The sequence below is a fragment of the Symphalangus syndactylus genome, chromosome 6 (genome assembly GCF_028878055.3).
Source record: "Symphalangus syndactylus isolate Jambi chromosome 6, NHGRI_mSymSyn1-v2.1_pri, whole genome shotgun sequence".
NCBI classification, from domain to species: domain Eukaryota; kingdom Metazoa; phylum Chordata; class Mammalia; order Primates; family Hylobatidae; genus Symphalangus; species Symphalangus syndactylus.
In genome coordinates, this window is record NC_072428.2 from 93,260,112 (window position 1) to 93,273,480 (window position 13,369).

Sequence of the window (13,369 nt, forward strand, 5' to 3'; positions counted from 1 at the left end):
AAATGACAGAAAAACTAGGAATGAGGAAGAGTGGGTTGTCTGTATGGTCCTGTGTTAACTAGCTTTGAGCTCTTCAAGCTTGACAAACCCCTTAACGTATCTAGCTGGAGTTTCTGTAATTAAATGTGGCAAATTTCAAACTATTTCTTGTTATGTAACTGTTTCCAAAATTAACAATGTAAATGAAAATAATCCACCCTTGATTTCAGGCCAACACCAACTGAAAGTAGATGTGTACATGAATACACATAAACTGTAAACAACCTGTGTTTCAAAAAGTGCTTTAAAACTTGATAAAGATCTTTCCATTGTACTGATTTCGATTCAATTTAAGATCCATGATTTCTGAAAGAGCAATCTAAACAAATAAGTAATAAATAAATAAAAATACCATGAATTGTAAGGCACCCTGATGTGTCATGTGCCATTAAGGTAGTAAAAATGTTATCAATTATAGTTAGGTCACACGTTATACATGACATATACTGATATCAGTGGTGTTAAAATGTGAATAAAATGTCCATCTCAAAATGGATGAAATATAGCATTTTGTGTTGGAAAATAAATATGTTGGGACAGGAGTGAAAACATTGCTCTTGGTAATTAAATATAATCAGAAGCATAATTAATTTGCTCATCCTCTTTCCCTCTGTGAACAACAACTAGTTATAAACATACCAAATGCTAAATTTGTTCTAGAAAACTAGAATCCAGAAGAAAATTTAAAGGTAACAAACCCCTGTGACAAGTGATAAATATAAAATACAAATGTTCTAGCCAGGCACGGTGGCTCATGCCTGTAATGCCAGCACTTTGGCAGGCCGAGGCAGGTGGATCACCTCAGGTCAGGAGTTTGAGACCAGCCTAGCCAACAAGGTGAAACCCCATCTCTACCAAAAATACAAAAATTAGCTAGGCATGGTGGTGTATGCCTGTAGTCCCAGCTACTCAGAAGGCTAAGGCAGGAGAATTGCTTGAACCCAGGAGGCAGAGGTTGCAGTGAGCCGAGATTCCAGCCTGAGCAACAGAGTTAGACTCCGTCTCAAAATAAATAAATAAATAAAAATAAAAAATAAATGTTCTTTTTTAAAGAACAATGTATTACAAAAAGGACAATGTAAATTCCATTTAGCAATTATCAAGGACATTCTCTACATTTTTCGAAGATTAATTGCCTATTTAATAGCAGAAGGACTTATCCCTGTGTCTCCAACCAAAGAGAGGTCTGAGCTGTGATATTTGGTGAAGACAAGTCAGCCAAGTACAAATTTTGTCTCTCAATAACTGCACACATGGGTAAAATGCTTTCAAAAAATAAGAATTCTCTATTTCAAAAGCAAATGTTTCATGCTTTCTTTTTTCAACATTTAAGATTTGCCAACTGCCTAGAATTGAATGCACTGCTTTATCATGTAAAAAGCTAAAGAAAAAAATCACAGTAGTACAACATACATTTGGGATTTCAACATACTCATAAATTATGGAGCGGCAAATCATTCCCAGAGTAGACATTTAATAAATACTAATTAAATTCCTGTCCATTACGTAACAAGAAAGATGCTGACGTTAAATCTGGAAAGTATTCAGAAGTGTATTTTCAGATATCTCTGACTAAATAACATTAAACTTACAATTCTGTATTTGCTCTCCTTATCCTTATTGAAGAGAAAGGGCCCTTTTGATACAATGCTAGATAACATGGTTAATGAAACTACGTCAATTAACTGAAATGTCTGAAAAGGGCTTCAGTGGGGGTAAAATTAAACTGTTCCCATCCTTCATATTCAATAAGATTCCAGGCAATACTGGTATTACTCCCAGAAGCATTTAGGGAACCAGTGGGAGGGCAGATACGTCCAAGCACAGGAAGTACGCTGGATAATAAGAGGGAGAATGTTCTGTGGGAGGTATGTATACAACATTCATCAACCAAAAAAGTACTGCACTGTTATCACTGAACTTCATTCTTACCACACTTTATTGACTTAGCAAAACAACCAGTTTTGCTAAGAAGCTAAAAGAAGACAAAGCAAACAGAAGCTTAATATACAGGACCTGAGAGTATGACAACATTAAATAACAATTATTGCATCAAAAATAGAATGTACATGCATAATATACATTTAGATATATGTACATATAAATCTATATATGTATCACCAAACAATCTTCACAAGAGTGGAAAGAACACTAGTTAGGAGTCAGAAAAACTGGACTCCAGTTCTACTATTAACTAGAGATGTTAGCTTGCGGGGAGTAACTCAGCCTCTCTAAACTTGGACTTACTCATCTGTTCAATAAAGATGGTAACTCCCAAACGTCGCTTTAAATGTCTGTTAGTCATTCAAGGAGACCATGAGTTAGTACTTCAAAGTGCTATACATATGGAAATTGCTGGCTAGTTGTGGTGCCTCATGCCTGTAATCCCAATACTTTGGGAGGCCAAGGACAGGAATTCGAGACCAGCCTGGCCAACATGGCAAAACCCTATTTAAAAAAAAAAAAATTAGCCAAGAGTGGTGGTGCATGCCTGTAATCCCAGCTACTCGGGAGGTTGAGGCAGGAGAATCACTTGAACCCAGGAGGTGGACGTTGCAGTGGGCTGAGATCGTGCCACTGCACTCCAGCCTGGGTGACAGAGTGAGACCCGACCTCAAAAAAAAAAAAAAAAGCAAATTGTTGAGGCTGGGAGCAGTGGCTCACACCTGTAATCCTAGCACTTTGGAAGGACGAGGTGGGCAGACTGCCTGAGCTCAGGAGTTGGAGAACAGCCTGGCTAACATGGCGAAACTCCGTCTCTACCAAAAAAAAAAAAACACACAAAAAGAAATTATCTGTGTATGGCAGCCCGAACCTGTAGTCCCAGCTACTTGGGAGGCTGAGGCAGGAGAATCACTTGAACCCGGAGGCAGAGGTTGCAGTGAGCCAAGACTGCACCACTGCCCTCCAGCCTGGGCGACAGAGCAAGACTCTGTCTCACAAAAAGAAAAAAAAAAAAAAATGCAAATTGAAGAGTAAAGAATATGATAAATAGGACCTTTGATCCAACTGAGTTGTTTTTCAAGTGAAAGATAAAACATTCTAGAATTTCATATGGCTTTAAAAGCCTAAGTTGCTGAATTTTTTTCATTTTTCTTTCCTTAATTTTATGTAACAAGACTATAAAAGTACGTAAGTTTTGTTATCCTTTAAAAAAATGTATTTTCTTTTTTTTCTTTTTTTTCTTTTTTTTTTTTTTTTTTTTTTTTTTTTGAGACGGAGTCTCTCTCTGTCGCCCAGGCTGGAGTGCAGTGGCGCGATCTCGGCTCACTGCAAGCTCCGCCTCCCGGGTTCATGCCATTCTCCTGCCTCAGCCTCTCCGAGTAGCTGGGACTACAGGCGCCCGCCACCACGCCCGGCTAACTTTTTTGTATTTTTAGTAGAGACGGGGTTTCACCGTGGTCTCGATCTCCTGACCTCGAGATCCGCCCGCCTCGGCCTCCCAAAGTGCTGGGATTACAAGCATGAGCCACCGCGCCCGGCCAAAAAATGTATTTTCTTTTGTTAAAACTTTAAATTTGTCACAAAGCATTCATCCAATTATAGACAAAAAAATATTTTGACAAATAATTCACAAAGAAATGCCAACCAACCAAAAGCATTTAAGAGTCCAAATAAATAGTTTTGTTTTTTTTGTTTTTGTTTTTTTTTTTTTTGAGATAGAGTTTTGCTCTTATTGCCCAGGCTAGAGTGCAATGGTGCAATCTCGGCTCACTGCAACCTCCACCTCCCAGGTTCAAGTGATTCTCCTGCCTCCACCTCCCAAGTAGCTGGGATTACAGGCACCCGCCACCATGCCCAGCTAATTTTTGTATTTTTAGTAGAGACGGGTTTCACCATGTTGGCCAGGCTGGTCTCAAACTCCTGACCTCGTGATCTGCCCCATTGGCCTCCCAAAGTGCTGGGATCACAGGCATGAGCCACTGCGTCCGGCCCCAAATAAATAGTTCTGAGAGGAAAGAATGCAAAACGCAATTTGAATCTTTGGGATACACTCTATTAACAGACTTTAAGTCACCAAAATACATAAACACTCTAGAAGCTTCCTCTATAATAAGAGGTTTTCCCCATATGTAAGTAAGAAAGTAAAGCTTTCATTAGAATCAAAAACAATAAAACAAGAGAAACAGCTGGCTTAAGAACAAAGCCCATTTATGAATACCTTTTAAGACTGGAATCCTTAGGATGATCAAATTAAAATATCATGTTACGGTAAATTTGGAAAACATGCATAAAATATTTATTGAAATAACATAGTTATCATCTCTTTAATACCTTAAAAAATAACAGCAAGCACAAAGTGCAGGTTCATTTCCAGTATAACCAATTATACCTAAATGATATACAGAAGTATTTAATTGAAAAGGTCAGGCCAGGTGTGGTGGTGTGCATCTGTAGTCCCAGCTACTCAGGAGGCTGAGGTGGGAGGACTGCTTGAACCCAGGAGGTCAAGGCTGCAGTGAACTGTAATTGAGCCACTGCACTCCAGCCTGGGTGACAGAGCAAGATGCTGTCTCAAAAAAAAAAAAAAGAAAGAAAGAAAAAAGAAAAGAAAAGAAAACCAAAAAAGAAAAGGTTGGGGGAGGACAAGGTAGGAAGAACAGTAAGTTGATGCCTGTGGAACTTGAAATGCATCCTAAATATGTCAGATGATCTTTCTTTTTTTTTTTTTTTTTTGAGATGGTGTCTTATTCTGTTACCCAGGCTGGAGTGCAATGGTGCAATCTTGGCTCACTGCAACCTCCATCTCCCAGGTTCAACCGATTCTCGTGCCTCAGCCTCCCGAGTGGCTGGGATTATAGGCATGCGCCACCAAGCCTGGTTAATTTTTGTGTTTTTAGTAGAGATGGGGTTTCACCATGCTGGCCAGGCAGGTAGATGATCTTAAATTTCATTTACTGTTCCTGAACCAAGATTTTAACAAAAAAAAACTTCCAAAATGGGACTACTTTCTCTCTACTATCTCCATCTCATAATTAAGTATACAAAAAGAAAACCTTCCAATTTAATGCATAACCTGTAAAGAAACAGAAAGGAGAAACATGTCTTCATAGCTCCTGGATAGGATAGAGAAAGAGGGAAAAAAGCACACTTTTCACTTCTTTCTGACTTCAGTCCAGTTCCAGCTTTGACCCTGCTGAATTCTATAGCCTTTTTTTTTTTTTTTTTTTTTTCAGTCAGAGTTTTGCTTTTGTTGCCCAGGCTGGAGCCCAGTAGTGCAATCTCGGCTCACTGCAACCTCCACCTCCCAGTTTCAAACGATTCTCCTGCCTCAGCCTCCTGAGTAGCTGGGATCACAGGCATGCGCCACCACAGTCGGCTAATTTTTTGTATTTTTAGTAGAGACAGGGTTTCATCATGTTGGCCAGGCTGGTCTTGAACTGCCGACCTCAGGTTATCCATGCGCCTCAGCCTCCCAAAGTGCTGGGATTACAGGCGTGAGCCACCACGCCCAGCCTTCTGTAGCCTTTAAAAAGTCACAACATCACTGAGACTCACTTTGATTCATCTGTAAAATAAGAGGACTGGGCTGTACCTCTAAAGTCTCTCCACCTCTAAAATTCTAACAATCTTCGGCTGCACCAAAGAGCCAGCTCAGGCCACTAAAGAGCTGTCCCCTCTAACTCAGCCTTGGCCAACCCCTCCTATTTCCACTCCCACAAATAAAATTCCCAGCTCAGGTCCAGCTACCTTCCCCAGGCTGGACTGGCAAGGAATAAGCAAAGTATTTCACCTGAGAACAGCACAGTTATCTACTGGAATAAAGTGCAATTTCACAGGTTTATCAGGTAGGCTAGGAGGTTATTAAGAGCCGGGCCATATAAATCTGATACAAATAGCCATTAGATTTTCAAACTTAAAAAGATTCCAGATATTACTTGTAAGGGCTTCTACTTAAAGCATTTTAAAAGTCATATTTAACAAACGTTGTTAGAATGTCTACTTTATCTAAGTCCTAGCTCTCCAGTTTGCTGTGGAGAATATGAAGCCCTGACCTCAAGGGATTCAAAATCCATTAGGGAAAAAAATCATAAGAAACCATATAGATTTTGGCTCAGTATCACGTTTACAGAAGTGTCAGCTCTGATTAATGAAAATGGTATAGACTTTAGAATAAGGCATTTCCAAAACACACTGGCCAAATTCTCAAGATGGTGAGGAATACTTTTCCTTAGGTGCTGAGCGGTCCACAGTGACAGCAACAGTCCTGTGATCCAGCAGGTCAGAGACATTGAAAAGCTCAGAACTTTCTGAATTCAGCCAACAAGTTAAAGGGCCCTGATGGCAACAGAGAGGGTGATGGAAAGAAACAAAGTCACTAGAGAAGTTACTTGAACCCCTGATTCACTCACAAATGAATTTGGCAAAGGGGCAGACATGTTATTCTGCCCGCAGGGTCATGCGTGGTCCATCCTCTGTGAGAAAAAGGTAAATGACAAAAAATAAACGAACAGTGAGACTTTTACAGGGAAACAAGGCCCAGGACATGACTACATCAGACCCTGTTCAGCCATCTCCTGAGTCTTCAGTACACTGTAAATAACAGGGTCAGAGGGAGGCTAGAGACATCCCCAAAAGGTTAATAGAATCTTGAGGTTCAAAGGGACTTTAAGATCCCTGAGTTCAATTCAGTAGCCTCTGTTTAAGAATAGCAGAAAGTTTGTAGCAAATTATAAAAGCATATTAAAAATGAATATAGGCCGGGCGCGGTGGCTCACGCTTGTAATCCCAGCACTTTGGGAGGCCGAGGCGGGCGGATCACGAGGTCAGGAGATCGAGACCACGTTGAAACCCCGTCTCTACTACAAATACAAAAAAATTAGCCGGGCGTGGTGGCGGGCGCCTGTAGTCCCAGCTACTCGGAGAGGCTGAGGCAGGAGAATGGCGTGAACCTGGGAGGCGGAGCTTGCAGTGAGCCGAGACTGCGCCACTGCACTCCAGCCTGGGCGACAGAGCGAGACTCCGTCTCAAAAAAAAAAAAAAAAAAAAAAAAAAAAATGAATATAACTAAAATATGCTTGAATGGGTTATCAGGAAAAACCACATTACCAGAAGATGGGGCAAAAGAATTGAAAACATTTTAAAATAAATGCTTCCCATCTTTGCCCCTTATCATCCTAAGCCTCAGTTTCATAATTCTTAGCCCAGTCTCTGGCACACAGTACATAGTAAGCACTCAATAACTAAGCCACTGTTTTATTATGCTATAAACAGTAACAGTTTTAATGAGATAGTAGGATATATATGTATACCATTTTTGCATTTCTACACTAATGTGATAAGGAAGCTGAGGGAAATGGTATGAATAAACTGAAACAGAATAAATTCTGGAATGTGTTTTTGTTCTGTTTGAGTAAGAGAAGGCCTGATCTTGGAATTCACAGAACTTTTTTTTTTATTATTTTTTATTTTTTGAGACAGAGTCTTGCTCAGTAGCCCAGGCTGGAGTGCAGTGGCGTGATCTCGGCTCACTGCCAGCTCCACCTCCCAAGTTCACGTCATTCTCCTGCCTCAGCCTCCCAAGTGGCTGGGACTACAGGCGCCCGCCACCACACCCGGCTATTTTTTTGTATTTTTAGTAGAGACGGGGTTTCACCATGTTAGCCAGGATGGTCTCAATCTCCTGACCTCGTGATCCACCCACCTCGGCCTCCCAAAGTGCAGAACTCTTAATTCAAAACAGGATTCCAACCTGATCTCATAGTTCCTTGTGGCCTCACTAACCCTCCTGGAGTCACCAGAAGGCTCTCATTAGCTCAGAAGACGCATTAGTAGTCTCCTGATTCTGAAAATAATAATCTATCTGACTTCCCTTTATCTCCCTTCACTGGCCCAAGGAGCAGAAGCTGAAAACTCATGATACTAATGGTGGCCACATGCAGACTCAGCACTTTTCCCAGAGCTTGAAGCTCCAGTTAAACAGATTCTTTTGCTCAAAGGAAAAATTTCCCATAATGGGAGCTGGCAAAATAGGCAAGCAAGGCCAGCTCTACATAAATCACGAGTAACTAAGTTTCCCCTAAAGCATTTCAGTATTCTTGCCTCTCTTACCCAAGTGACTCTACTATCATATTGTTCCCCCCATCTGCTTTTTCCATGGTCAAAAAAGGTTTTCAAGAAAGATCTGATTTCCAGTGTGTGACAGATAAGGAACAAAGTGCAAATCCTCCCTAGATCATTTCCAGTCCACATGGGTACAGGGCCTTAAACCTCAAATGTACATGAGAATTACCTGTGGAGTTTTTTTTTTTTGCAAGCAGATAAAGGCTTGTTTTACTTTAATGGCTGATCTATGTAATCACAGAGGCCAGTATGTACAGACAAAGGAGCAGCTTTTATTTCTTGGTCTCTTCCTCCTTGGACAAAGTCTTGATGATCTCCTCCTTCTTGGCCTGGAGGTGTTCTTCACAGCTCTTGGGTGCTTCCTTGGTCTTAGACCTGCAGGCCTCAGCCTGATCAGCCAGGAGCTTCTTGCGGGCCTTGTCTGCCTTCAGCCTGTGGATGTGTTCCATGAGAATCTGCTTGTTTTTTAACACATTCCCCTTCACCTTCAGGTACATGCTGTGATACATGTGGCGATCAATCTTCTTAGATTCATGGTATCTTCTGAGCAGCCGGTGCAGAATCCTCATTCTCCTCATCCATATGAACTTCTCTGGCATTCGGGCATTGACTGTACCCTTCCGCTTACCTATGCCCATATGCCTGCCCTTCTGGCAGGCCAAGGTGTTTTTCCGGCATCAAGCGGGGGAATGGACCATCACAGGCTTGCAGATGATCAGCCCATCTTTGATCAGCTTCCGGATCTGCTGACGGGAGTTGGCATTGGTGATTTCATTGGTCTCATTGGGGTCTAACCAGATATTCTTCTTGCCACAGTGGAGGACACTGGAGGCAAGCCTCCTCTGAAGCCTGAGCACACTCATGGCTGCGGCCACAGCAGTGAAAGGAAAGAGCTCCCCTGTGGAGCTTTTTAAACTACACCTGCGGCTACTGAATCAAAATGTCAGGTGGGGCAGTTTCTCTAGATAATTTTTAAAAGTTCTCTGGGTGTTTCTGATATACAGTCAGGGTTGAGAACCACTGCTTTAAATCATTAGTCATTTGGCACAAAGTAAGACAAGCATTTAGGAAGATCAAAGGGATTTTCTGGTATGCCACAATTTATGCTAGCCTGGCAGCTGCCTACCGTAAAGCCAACTCTTACTTCCTGTTCAGCACTCCAAGTTAGAGAGGCTGAAACAGTTTCATCCTGAAACAGTTTCATCCTGAAACTCCTATACAGTGGGATGGGAAGACTAACTACATTGCTAGGTAGAAAGTTTAACAGGGGCCAGGCATGGTGACTCATGCCTGTAATCCCAGCATTTTGGGAGGCCAAGGCGGGTGGATCATTTGAGGTCAGGAGTTCGAGACCAGCCTGGCCAACATGGTGAAACCCCATCTCTACTAAAAATACAAAAATTAGTCGGGCATGGTGGCAGGCGGCTGTAATCCCAGCTACTTGGGAGGCTGAAGTGGGAGAAACACTTGAACCAGGGAGGCAGAGGTTGCAGTGAGCCAAGATCGTGCCACTGCACTGCAGCCTGGGCGACACAGAAAAAGAAAGTTTGACAGGGCAAGGCTTGTACTCAATCCAAGTGAGTCACAAATTTGACTTGGTGCCCCCAGGAAGCCAAGTCAAAAAAAGGGAAATATAATCAGTAATGATTCACATTGTCAATAACATAAAGCAGCCTGTACACAATGAGTGCACAATATTTATGGAATGAATAAATGAAAAAACCAGAGCTTAAAATCCTAATCACTCTTCATTGGGATATAGTTAATTGCTTTTAAAAGATCTCCTGCTAGGAGTCAAATAATAGAAGCAAAAGTGACCAGAAGACAGAGAGACAAAAGTCAACAGTGGAGATCCCCACCAACTCTGCTAACAAAAATTAAAACTGGCCAGGTACAGGGGCTCACACCTGTAATCCCAACATGTTGGGAGGCCAAGGCAGGCAGATCACTTGAGCCCAGCAGTTCAAGACCACCCTGGGCAACATAGTGAGACTCTGTCTCTACAAAAAAAAAAACACACACACACACATACACACACACAAAAATTAGCCAGGTGTAGTGGGCCGAGGTAGGAGGATTGCTTGAGCCCAGGAGGTCAAGGCTGTAGTGAGCCGTGATCATGCCACTGCACTCCAGCCTGGGTGACAGAGCAAGAGCTTGTCTAAGAATTAAATAAATAAACATAAAATAAATAAATAAAAATGGAGAAGTCTTGGGGAATAAGTGAGTAGTTAAATTCTATGTGGTAAAGTGGTAGCACAGCGGTAAAGACAAAAAGATGCCTACCATAAAATCTAGTGTTCTTTAATCTGTCATGTGTTTAGAAAAAAAAAATCTTCTCTTCCTCTTCTTCTCAGTAACAGAACCCGTTTTACTTAGGGTAACTATGCACCAGCTAAATGATGATATTTCCCAGCCTTCTAGCTAGGGATGGTCAGGTTGGTGACACTTCGAACAATGTGATACGAGCCTTTTATGGTGCTTCCAGAAGTCTCCTTAAGGGAAAGAGAGGCATTCTTCTCGATTTGTCCTGCATCTGGCTACCTGGAGCCATCTTGAGCCAGGAGGGTGCCACATCCAAGGAATGGCATCCAGGAGAGCCAGAAGGACTTCAGGGCCCACCATACCAAGCCTGAACTGTCCAACTTTGGACTTCTTTCATGTGCAGGAAAAACATATTTGAGCAGTCTTTCAAATCACAGCAAATTAATCCTAACTGATACTATTACCGTAACTGGGAGGTTCAGGTTTAGGGGAGCTATAAAAACCCTAATGGTAACAAATGCCCAAAATACAGCTTTCCTAATCCATATGTGAGTGCCTTGATCAACACACTGCAGCCTTGAACTCCTGGCCTCAAGCAATCCTCCTGCCTTGACCTCCTAAAGTGCTGGGATTACAGACATGAGCCACGGCACCTGGTCCATTTATCATTTACTAAGCACTCACTATGTACCAAGCACTTTAGATAATTATTATCCTCATGCTATAGGTGATGTAAAAGAGGCTCACAGAGTTTAATAGCTTCCATAAAGCAATAAAGTTGGTAACAGTTGGATCTAGGGATGAAACCCAAGTTGACCAGTTGCCAAAGCCCATGCTCTTTTCACTAATCATGTTGAATCTACAAGGAAAATTCAATAAATTTATCTTGAGTAGATACCTAGGTTCTAAAGTTAGTAGCATTTAGCAAACAGTTATGGTCTCACTGACAAGGCTCGCCTTTTGTTTTGTTTTGTTTTTTCAGCTTTCAACAAAATTTTCTTCCCTTTTTCAAAGTAAAAGGTACTTTGGAGATGCTCAATAAATACTAGTTCTCTTATAAATATAATTGCCCCTTTAATTTTACATGAAGAAGGTTTCAAATGCTATAACTTTTATTGCTCAATTTTTCTAATTTACAGTTACATTGAAAAGAACCATCAACAAATAATTGGTTCTATATTTTAGTCACATAAACAAAATACACATGGTACCTTGAAGACATTTCCTTTGCTTTCAAAAGGTGTCTCAGTTTATCCAGCATAAAACCACCTAACATGTTATCTTTCAAGCTGGGGAGAATGGCTACTCAAGTCCCAAAAGAGACACTGTCAGGTAGGAGGATCAACGTATCTGGTTTGCCTGAGGATTTCCCAGTGTTAACATTTAAAGTCCTGCATCTTAGGCCAGGCGTGGTGGCTCACACCCGTAATCCCAGCACTTTCAGAGGCTGAAGCAAGCAGATCATTTGAGGCCAGGAGTTCGAGACCAGCTTGGCCAACATGGCAAAACTCTGTCTCTACTAAAAATACAAAAATTAGCCAGGCGTGGTAGTGCACACCTGTAGTCCCAGCTACTCAGGAGGCTGAGGCCCAAGAATTGCTTGAACCTGAAGGTGGAGGTTGCAGTAGGCTGAGATTGCACCACTGCACTCCAGCCTGGGCAACAGAGCAAGACTCTGTCTCAAGAAAAAAAAAAAAAAAAAAAAAAATTCCTGCATCTTGGGAACTCCCGTGGTTCTGGGAAAACCTGGAGGGCTGATCATTCTATGCCTCAGGTGACCATATAAATGCATAGTCATATCTTCAACAAAATTTATGAATGTGTGCACAGTTTAAACTAAATTGAAGATGAAGATTATAAAGTAAGATGTGAAGGCATTCGGATGGCTAAGCAAAAGAAAAAAAATTATAATGCTATACACAATAAGGCTTAACTAAGACAATGTTGCTAAGAATACCAAAAAAGTTTATTAGATCAAATTCTTCATTCTGATGATATTCAATATGTGCACCAGTATTAGCATTCACCCAGCTAAAAACAGGCTCCAAACAGCACATGTACATTTATATACAATGGGCATTTAGTCTACACATAAAAGTGAGACACTATATGAGGAATGATTGAGAAAGAAAATCAACTTTCAGCCAAGAATTGTAAAGTATTTCATATCTGTGAAATGGTGGAAAAGCCTAATTTCGATGTTTCAATTTTGAGGTAATCATGACAGGCTAAACTCCTGTGACAGCAGAAATTAAAAATCTGCACATTAAAGGGATTAGACCAGGTACATTCCCTCTAAGGTCCCTTCCAACTTGAACATTCCGTGACAGAAGTCATCACTTGTGTGACCCCTTTACCTAATAGGTAAAAGAAGTCAGGCCAGAGAGTTACATGACATTCCAAGGATCTAGCTCTGGCTGATGATGGAGCCTGGACTATCTATCAGCCATGCTGTCACCTTAATTATGCTTAAAAACACTTGGAACCGAAGGGGCATACAATCAGCATAGGAAGATAAATGACACATTTTACTTTATGCATTTTACTTAGTATGGCTTCAAGTTTAAAAAAAAAAAAGAATTTGAGTCCAGAAACTCTTTAAGCTTTCATTGGCTACTTTAACCATAAAATACCACAACGTTCTGGAAAACACACACACACGCGCACACACACACACACACACACATATATGTTCAGAATACATAGACAGCTTAGTTTAGATAGCTTTTCATGAGCTCTCTAAACAAACCGAAGGAACAAACACAGTAACTTGAACAGGGAACATCTTTGTAACTGAAGGACCTTCAAAATACAGAAAATAACAACTTTCGAAACAAATGACTGCTGTCATCTGGGTGTCCTATTAAGATGTAACCAGTTTTAGCTGGGCGTGGTGGCACATGCCTGTAATCCCAACTACTCAGGAGGCTGAGGCATGAGAATCGCTTGAACACAGGAGGCACAGGTTGCAGTCAGCTGAGATTGCCCCACCGCATGCCAG

At 41.3% G+C, this 13,369-nt stretch overlaps 1 protein-coding gene and 1 pseudogene across 13 annotated transcripts in view; both read right to left on the reverse strand.

Moving 5' to 3' along the window:
* NAPEPLD (N-acyl phosphatidylethanolamine phospholipase D) overlaps nt 1-13,369 on the reverse strand; it is a 52,256-nt gene that overhangs the window by 34,070 nt on the left and 4,817 nt on the right. The gene's annotated exons all lie outside the window — the stretch shown is intronic.
* LOC129484843 (large ribosomal subunit protein eL19-like) lies at nt 8,258-9,002 on the reverse strand (annotated as a pseudogene).